At 32.6% G+C, this 9,230-nt stretch overlaps 1 pseudogene; it reads right to left on the bottom strand.

Moving 5' to 3' along the window:
- Positions 1-5,269: 5,269 nt before the first annotated feature.
- On the bottom strand, positions 5,270-6,109 carry LOC121366451 (annotated as a pseudogene).
- Between the last annotated feature and the right edge of the window lie 3,121 nt (positions 6,110-9,230).

The following is a 9,230-nucleotide window of genomic DNA, read 5'->3' on the forward strand; positions in this document are numbered from 1 at the left end:
TGTTTACAATAAAACCGCATCTACTTGAAGGATGTGACTACCAGACTAGTGTCCGCAAATTCATTCCTGCTGAATCAACAGCTAAATTGCTTGAAAATTACTGTTACTTTACTTGTACATTAGTTAGTTGTTAATTATGATCATCATATATGTATGGACACGTTTTTCATTTGTCAACAGAGATTTTAAACGATATTCCCGGCCATGAGTACAGACAGATATGTTTGTTAGCACCAACTGATTCCCATTATCCTATAGATAAATGAACATGTAAGACGTCAAGGCACCAAAATTACCACCAGAGTTCTCAAAGAAAATAACAGATTGCAAATAGACATTTACAAAACTATGAGTTATATCAACTATGGTAAGAGAACTCATTGTTTATTCTGTTCATACTATAGTTGAAGAGCCAGCTCCAAATGCCAAAATGCTATCTATATATTCCATTATTATAATATTTTTGCATGCTGAGGTTGTCATTACAATCATTCCTATCAAGATAGAACATTATCAAATTACCACCAATACATCTGAGATCTACAGCATATCGCGCTGCAGCATCCTCGCTCATGACTCAGTAGGGCTTGTGTGTGCTATGTAGACTTGGTTCCATATTGAAAATTAATGGTGTTCAAGAGAACAGACAAAAGCCAGAACAATTCTGAATAGAAACACTGTAAAACTTATGTTTCTCTGAAAACAAAGAAAGCAATTGATGCTGATAAATCTGCATATAATTCAAAGTCATAAGATATTTTTGTACATCCATTCAAAAAAGGCCAAATGTGGCTCAAGTTTGTTGGCTACCAACTGGAGCACCACATTCATAAAAAGTCAGCATTTTGAGTTGACAGATGAATTAATAAAATAAGTCCTCCTTTCAAATTAGCACATGTTATTTTAACAATAGACTGTCTTACTGTCCAATGATCCCTCCATCATCTCTCCTTCTCCCTTTTAATGTCAAGTTAGTTACTCCATGTTAGTTACTACCTAGCTCCTCTTTGTCCAAGACATGAGTTTCCATTAAGAAAGATCAAGACAGTGTTTAGGTCATAAGGTATTATTATCCAAGTAATAGAGAGGTTATAACAGCCACTGTATTATTACTGCATACAGTATGCTGGTTAGCAGAAGAAACTGGATAGATCACACAAAAACACTAACCACACTTGTGCTAGAAAGACCTTATAGGTTAAAGCTGCCATTGCAAAATAATTGAATTATTAGCTGAGGAAGGGCATTAAATAAAATACTACACTACTACTACTACATGTGTTATGATAGTAGGGAGTGCTAGGGTCATATTTAGCATGTTATTGCAATGTTATTGCAATGTGACCATAACTGTCATATCGATTGGTGTACAAGTACATACAATGATATATAAATGTTTTATATACATGTAGTTTCAATGGACTGTTCCCAGTAATAGGAACTGATACTATGAATCTTGATAATTATCATTCCATCAATTCCCAAGGTTGTTCTTTTTCCTTTCTGAATTCACCAAATGATATCACACAATTTGAAACTGAAAGTACTATTTAAAATAGTAGGTAAATAACTTACCTGTACATTGACAGTATGGATAGAAATACTCATGAGATTCTTTACTCTTCTTTTTCTTTGTTCAAGTTCTTTCTGTTCTATTTCTTTGTCCTCTCCATTAAGAACATTCAAAGCTGATGGCAGACACTCTCTCAAAAGATTCTGTTTAAATATAAATAATACAATTATTGATTCAACACTAATTTACATCAATAATTTGTTCTTACTTTCATAATATTCAGCTATTAACTTAACTACTACAGTGGTTTTTTCTCAGCCAATAAACATTGGCAACAAACAGCAAAGAACTTGGATACATGAGCCAGACATATAGACATGTCAAGACTGCAACAATACACCCAAAATATATAATAAAATTACATGGACACTACCTGTGTAGCGTATGTGAGCACTTTCCATGACAGTAATCCATGAGCATTATTAACCTGAGCATCTACAATACTAGGTTGATGGTCATTAGAGAGCCTACGAGAAGAACATGGGGTGACATTTGTGTATTTACATCATTAGAAACATCATAGTACCGATATTAGTTGACCATTGAGTTGTGATGTGAGGCCCTGAGGACCAGCTTTAGACTGAACAGTCCATGGAGGGAATGGAAACCTGTTATTTTTACAATCTAATATGTAGAGAAAAATTCTTAATGTTTCTAGATTACAGTGCTCACTGATTTTCCAAGTGTGATCACTTCAGTATAGATTCACATATACTTTTTATATGCTAAATTAAAATTTATTTTAAAAAGATGTCAGTCGTTGGCAGTATTAAACTTACCTGAGCTGGAAAATTAGCAACACAATCTTTTAATAATCCAAGTATATGCAAAGCAGTAGTTTCTATTCCTACAATAAAAATAAACAAATACAAATAAATATCGAGAGCATCAAAATCATTTTTACCTCCTTATCAAGGACATGTTTTACAATACTTAGCAACCAGAGAACAAGAGGGATGAAAATTGTCATCATCCATTACTCCACTTCCTTCTCTCAACATGGCAGCCACTCCTCTCTGAGCATTTTTACGAAGCTACACACACACAACAAATTACATATTACAATGTTACCAGTACATACCCTAGGTTTAGGATGTACTGTGAAGTTCATCAATGTTTGAAGTATTCTTTGAATATAACTATCACTCCAAATGGAAAGAGGTTGAGCAAGAGGAGAGTTGTCAAACAACTAACTAACTATATACACAAAAATTAACTATATATAATATTATAATAAAGCATTAAGGTTATACTATAAACCATAAGTTAATACTATTATTATCAACAAGATATCTATCAGTAGCTATGAGATGGATGATAGTCAGTAGGTAGCAAGGGACCATTTGTAATATCTACTTAATAAATATAATGAATATTCATAATCTATAAATATTCATTGTTACTATTAAGTATTCAATAATACCTATTGAGTACTATTAATAAATACTAATAGATACTAAAGTTAAACTAATATTTTAATGGAAAAACTCTAAAATAGTGAATTAACTAAAAATAAATATAAAATAATAGACCTAAAACATAACTATTAATTTAAAACAATAATTATAGTCAAGACTAACTGATTTTAATAGAGATGTTGAATTTGAAAGTTTCATGAGACGTCAGACATGAACTTAAAATTTTACAGGTGGTCCAAACTCAACTTGCAATACAGCCACTGGTACTCTAGACAGAATAATCAATTATTTCAACCATGATTCAGCATACATACTTCTCCATAACAATACTTAATAAGTAAGATATAGCTGTAGTTGATTTCTCCTCACCAGATGACTCTAAGGCAGTCAACTATAAAGAGAAATAATTTAATATAATTGAATAATTATTTACCAAAGCAGCAAAATATTCTGTTTCTGTATCATTTCCATTTTTTGATTTTATAACTTCAGATACTGCAGCCAAAACAGCACATAACTATATACACAATAACACAAATAATATCATCTGATACCATCTTCAAAAATAACTAACCTCTCGTGACTTTCCAAAGGTGAGTTCCAAAGACGTTTCACTCTCCGAAAACAGGATTTGAAGTCTCAATTAAACTGTATACAGAGCTATTAGCTAATGAAATACCAGTTTGACTTGTAGCCTCTTCTACATATAAGTCATCCTCCTCGTTGTCAATTTTATCAATTAAAAAGACATCTTCTTGTACTGCATCATGAGTGGCCAATACATCCGTTGTTAAAGCAAGATTAGAACTGGGACGACTAGAATCCTAATAACAGAGGGTTAAAAATTAATAGTGAGACTCTCTCTCCTTGAACAAAATTGAATACTATGATATCATAACAGTAATACCAGGGGTAATTCCCAGAATGTCAACTTTCAAAATATTATATCCCAAATTGTCAACTTCTCAAAAATCTAACTTTCATTATTGTATTAGAATTAACTTTCAGATAACAACTTGATGGTATATCTAGTAATTGACCAAACAACAGCAGTCTCTATAAATATATTTTAGCATTATAGCCTTATATGGTCTTTGATGGTTTTTGATGATACAGAAGTATTTGCACAAACTAAGTCAGACAGTTCAGTATATAAAGCAGCAGTTTAGCAATGTTTACTCAGTTTATGATGGAATACAACTTTTTACATACACAAAATGGAGGAAGATATAGATATTAGAGGATATAGATATTATTAGAGAGGGAAAGGATGGTAAATAATTTGGTGATATTCAGATTGATTGTGCCCAGCTAAGACCATATGTAACAGATTATATCTTTTTATAGCATAACTGACATTCTTGAGAGTTGATATAGTAGGTATAAATATTGGGGAGTTGCCAATTTGGGGTATGACATTTTGGAAAGTTGACATTTTGAGAATTGGTGTTACAGGAGTTAATATTCCAAGACCTAACCAATGTCAGATAACTTTAAAGAAACAAGAAACCTTTCAACTACTTCTCAAATTCTAGACATAGAATGTGCTGATACTATTCTTTCATAAACTTTATAATAATGAATGATAGTGTATATATATATATATATTATATCTATATATTATATATATATATATATATATATATATATATAATATATATAATATATATATATATATAATATATATATATATATATTATAGGTTCCCATTATTGACAATATGCATATAATGTAATGTGATACTAACCTGTGATGAAGTGGTTACCAAACTTTCCTTTAGCAGCATCTCGATGTTTCTTTGTCTGGGGATTACTACTACCACTTTGACCTTTTCTCCATTTCTTTTCCTTTCGATGTTCTCACTCTAGGCTTCACTTTGCCCATTTTATATAATTTTACACTAAAACTACTACACGTGGGTACTAACTTATTTAGAATTACGGACGTAAACGGAAACATTCTAAATTTTGCATTGAAATGTAATGTAGAAAAAATTAATATCTCCGTATACTTTAATTATTGTAAAATTATTGGAACAAGTGATGCGATGGCATAATAAAATAAAAATAACTCTAAAAGTCTCCATCAGAGTCAATCTCTTCATTATGTCCTCCCTCCACAAACTCTCCTCCTCCTCCTCTTCTTGTAATCACCCAACATTCTTCCTCATCATTTCTACTCCCAGAACTAAGAGAAGCACTGCTTCATCCTGGCAATGCCCTCTCCAGTCATATTTCCAACAAACCGAGTCTTTGCTGCTCTTCTGTGTCAATATTTGTCATTTTGTATAACAGCATCGTTTAGAGTTTTGTCCATTTTCTTGTTGAACTTGAAGTTTCATTTCTAGTAAACGTATGTTCTTGTTGTTTTGTCTGTCTCGCTCAACCTGTTTATGATCTTCAAGTTGTAGTTCTAAATATGCCAAATTACGAAATTTTTTCCACATAAACCTCATATTGGTCGCTGCAATTCTGATTCCAATCTCTCGTACTCATCCATATAAGCAGGTCTTACATTTGCAAGACTTTGTAATCGTTTCTGTGGTTCTTTCCAGTTCTTGTCTCTTTTTTTCAATTTTTACTTCTGAAACTAGCCTCGTCAGAAGCTGCATTGTCCATTCTCTGATTCATACGTTGTATCTCTGCATTTACAGCTGTTATACTGTTCTCAATACCTCTTTCATCTCGTCTATGTCAACAGATTGTGATATAGCACTGAGTCTTGCCTCTCTCAAATCAACTTCTTGCCCTAAAAGTTTATATAAATTGGCACCCTTTTGTGGTGATTTCAGATGCTAGTTGGCGACACGCCTTTAGATCTGTACTTTTACTCATCAGTTGATTATGGACTGAAGTGGACTCAGACTCATTTCACTGTTTTATCTTCATTTGAACGCATAGCTGAGTAACAGAACTGAGGTGATCTTCAGAAGTTCTTTGACAGCATAGCCATCAGCACCATAGAGTTTCTTTGTGTTCAATTTTATATGTGCTTTTGTTGCCATTAATTGGGCAGCTGACTTGATAAAGATGACTCGATCCTGTTCTGTCTCTATATCTGTTACTATATCTGCTGATGGGTCATACCTCTGAATTAACCAAGTAAGAATTTCAGCTACAAGAGAGAATTAGGTTGTCTAAAATTTTCCCTTGATATCAGCCTTGTGATAGCCTAAAGTATGCATCATCTCTGTGAAGTTTTCTAACTTTCTCTGTAAGACATTCTGAAGAAGATGATAACCTGACAATTCACCTAGGCAACTGAAAAACAAAAGTGACAGATGTAAATGCGCATGCGCGCAATAGCCACTCCCCTCGGGCTTGCTCTCAATGGCATGGAGCCTGGGTACGTAAGGACTACCAATCTGTCATAAATGTTTCTGTTTTCTCTTTTTAGAATCATGGCATCTGATTTTTATCTGTCTGGTCGTAACTGCATTGCTAGAATGCTTTTTTATCTCAATTTTTATCTATCATTACAGAAATAAATGTAGATATGGTATACCAAAGAGCAGGTTTACTAACTCTACTAATACAGGTATATAGATATTATTTATTTAGATTCTACCCCTTTAGTCTCTTGGTAAATATTTGCCTACATTGACATGCAATGCCAAAATAAAAAAAAGCTGTGGCAAGAGTTCCAGCAGAAAAAGCCATACTTTAATGCAAAAAATTACATTTAGTTCCAAGGTTTAGAGTCTAGGGTATAGTATTAATTCACATTGAAGTATTGCGTTTTCTACTGGAACTGTAGACACAGCGTAAAAATAGCTTAAACTATACTCCTGTTGTTGCCGTACTGATATTATTGCCAAGGAGGAATATATATTTGTAAGTCTATCTGGTGGCCATGGCCTGGAGGCCATATTGCATTGAAAATTTGAGATAGCAGTATCATCAGCAGTAGTATTGTCAGCACTAATTTATAATTCAAATATATTAATTTCCTGTTCAGCTTACCAAAGGTAAGTTATCTAAACATAAAAACATGCTTTATGTAAACAATATAAAGGATTCATGAGTGTTAATCCAATCAAAAGGAAAAAAACAATAACTACTGCTTAAATAATTTTCACTTTTTGATTGGTTTCTAAGTAATGATTTGGTTTATATTTCATGATTTTTCTAAATCATTTTTAGTAGGCCATACAAGCATAGATACATCTCTATATTATAATATAGAGAAGAGTAAAGGTCTCAACATTAATTATAATATTATAGTACTATCACCTGTCATGCATATCAGTTATTTGCGCATAATATTACTGTAACCAAGTAACTGATCAAGTCTTGACACTAACTTACACAAATTACATGTGTATTCCATGCATGCAAACTTAATTTAAATGATACACTGAGAAACAGTTAGTTATACCATACCATTGATAATGTTTGACATTGTTGATTGTTGATATTTGCAGGCCTAGGGATAGAACTGTCTCAGGATGACACTTGATCATCAAGTTCAGGTTCCCAATCCTAGTTTTTGGAACTCTTGTTGTGAATCATACCACAAAAATTGGGATGCTATGCCAATTGATTCCACTGGGAAAAGAGAAACATGTCCATCTTGTGTCCCTCTTACATCTGGTAGTCGTGAGTATAATGATGTAGAGAGTCAATTTACAAGACAATGATTAAAGAAGCCATTACAATCAAATTGTGAGCATCCAACGAATACAACATCCAGGTCTCTATCATCAATATATTGTAAAGAAGAAAGAGATGGACAAACACATCCTCCAGGTCACCAAAATGAACTATGGCTGTTCATGGAACAAGTCCTGACACACTAGATAAAATTAATAAATCAAGGTTTTAATCGTAGCTTTGCAGGAAAGAATGGTATGTTAATTGACGTTAAATCATTGTGTTGTACTGTTTTTTGAATATAGCAACAGCTTTTGGTAAAGGTGTCTACTTTGCTCGTGATTCTTCTTATTCCAATGGATATGTGTCTCCTGATACTAGTGGATATTGTTACATGTATCTGGCATGGGTATTGACTGGAGAGTACACAAAAGGAGAGTCATATATGTTTGTTTCCTCCACCCAAGAATCCTCAGATACAACCAACATGTTCCTTTTGATTCTACAGTTGATAATGTATCAAATCCTCTATTTTTGTAGTCTACAATGATCCTCAAACATATCCTGCTTACATTATTAAATATATTAAAATAATAAGAAAGTTATAGTGATTTTATGTTCTTATTTTTAATTTTTGAATTATTTTTTCAACTTTTATTTTAACTATCATACTGTTACACGTATCAATATCTCATAAGCGGCAAAATTTAACAAATAACGCATGCGCACACCAGCCACACCCCTTCATTTTGCAACAGCAATGAGCTTGGTGAGGTTTTTTAGCTGTTTTCATATACGCTGTTAAAACTTTTCTATTTTGCAGAATTCTGGCACCTGGTAGTCGTATTCTGGCTCTAATTGTCTTATTAGAAAGCATCTATATCTCAATTTTTATCTATCGCTTAAAAACAACTGGAAAACGACAAAAGAAACCTACTACCAAAGGTATTTTTCACAGTTAAAGCATAAAATGTGACCTAACGTATGGCATGCAATCAATAACTTTATATCTTATTTCTGCAGATACTGAACAGCCAGGAAGTCATCAATTCCATCAGCGTGTAGCTCAATAGTAGAGGAGAGAAAAAACAAGAGATCATCAAGTGATTCTGATGATCAAACATATTATGAAGAACAATCACAACTGAAACAACTTATGAGACTAGAGGATATATCCAGAATCCATCACAGATATTATATGAAACCACAACCTGGTACATGCTATTATATAATATACCAATAAAACACAAATGAATAAAATTTATTATTATAATAGAATATGACCCACATCAATTTGTTACAATTAATGAATTATAACAGTTAATTAAACTCTAGTTTTTGGTCCAACAGTGTGGATTTGAACAGTGAACTATGCACATGTACACATTAGCCATCACCTATTAATTAACATTTATAATTATATCCCATTATTATTATCCTTAATTATCTTATATAAATGAATCATTTGCAAGAACACTAATGTCGGTTTTTCTAAATCTCATAAATTTATAATCTTCATCAATTATTCCTCCAATTCTCTTGTAAAGATCTATAGCTTTGGTATTCCAATCCAATACTTGCCAATCCATTTCATTACAACCATTAGTTAAACCAACCTGCAGTATGAGAAATATAAAGGAAATGACA

Source organism: Gigantopelta aegis, unplaced genomic scaffold, assembly GCF_016097555.1.
Source record: "Gigantopelta aegis isolate Gae_Host unplaced genomic scaffold, Gae_host_genome ctg5742_pilon_pilon, whole genome shotgun sequence".
Lineage (NCBI taxonomy): Eukaryota > Metazoa > Mollusca > Gastropoda > Neomphalida > Peltospiridae > Gigantopelta > Gigantopelta aegis.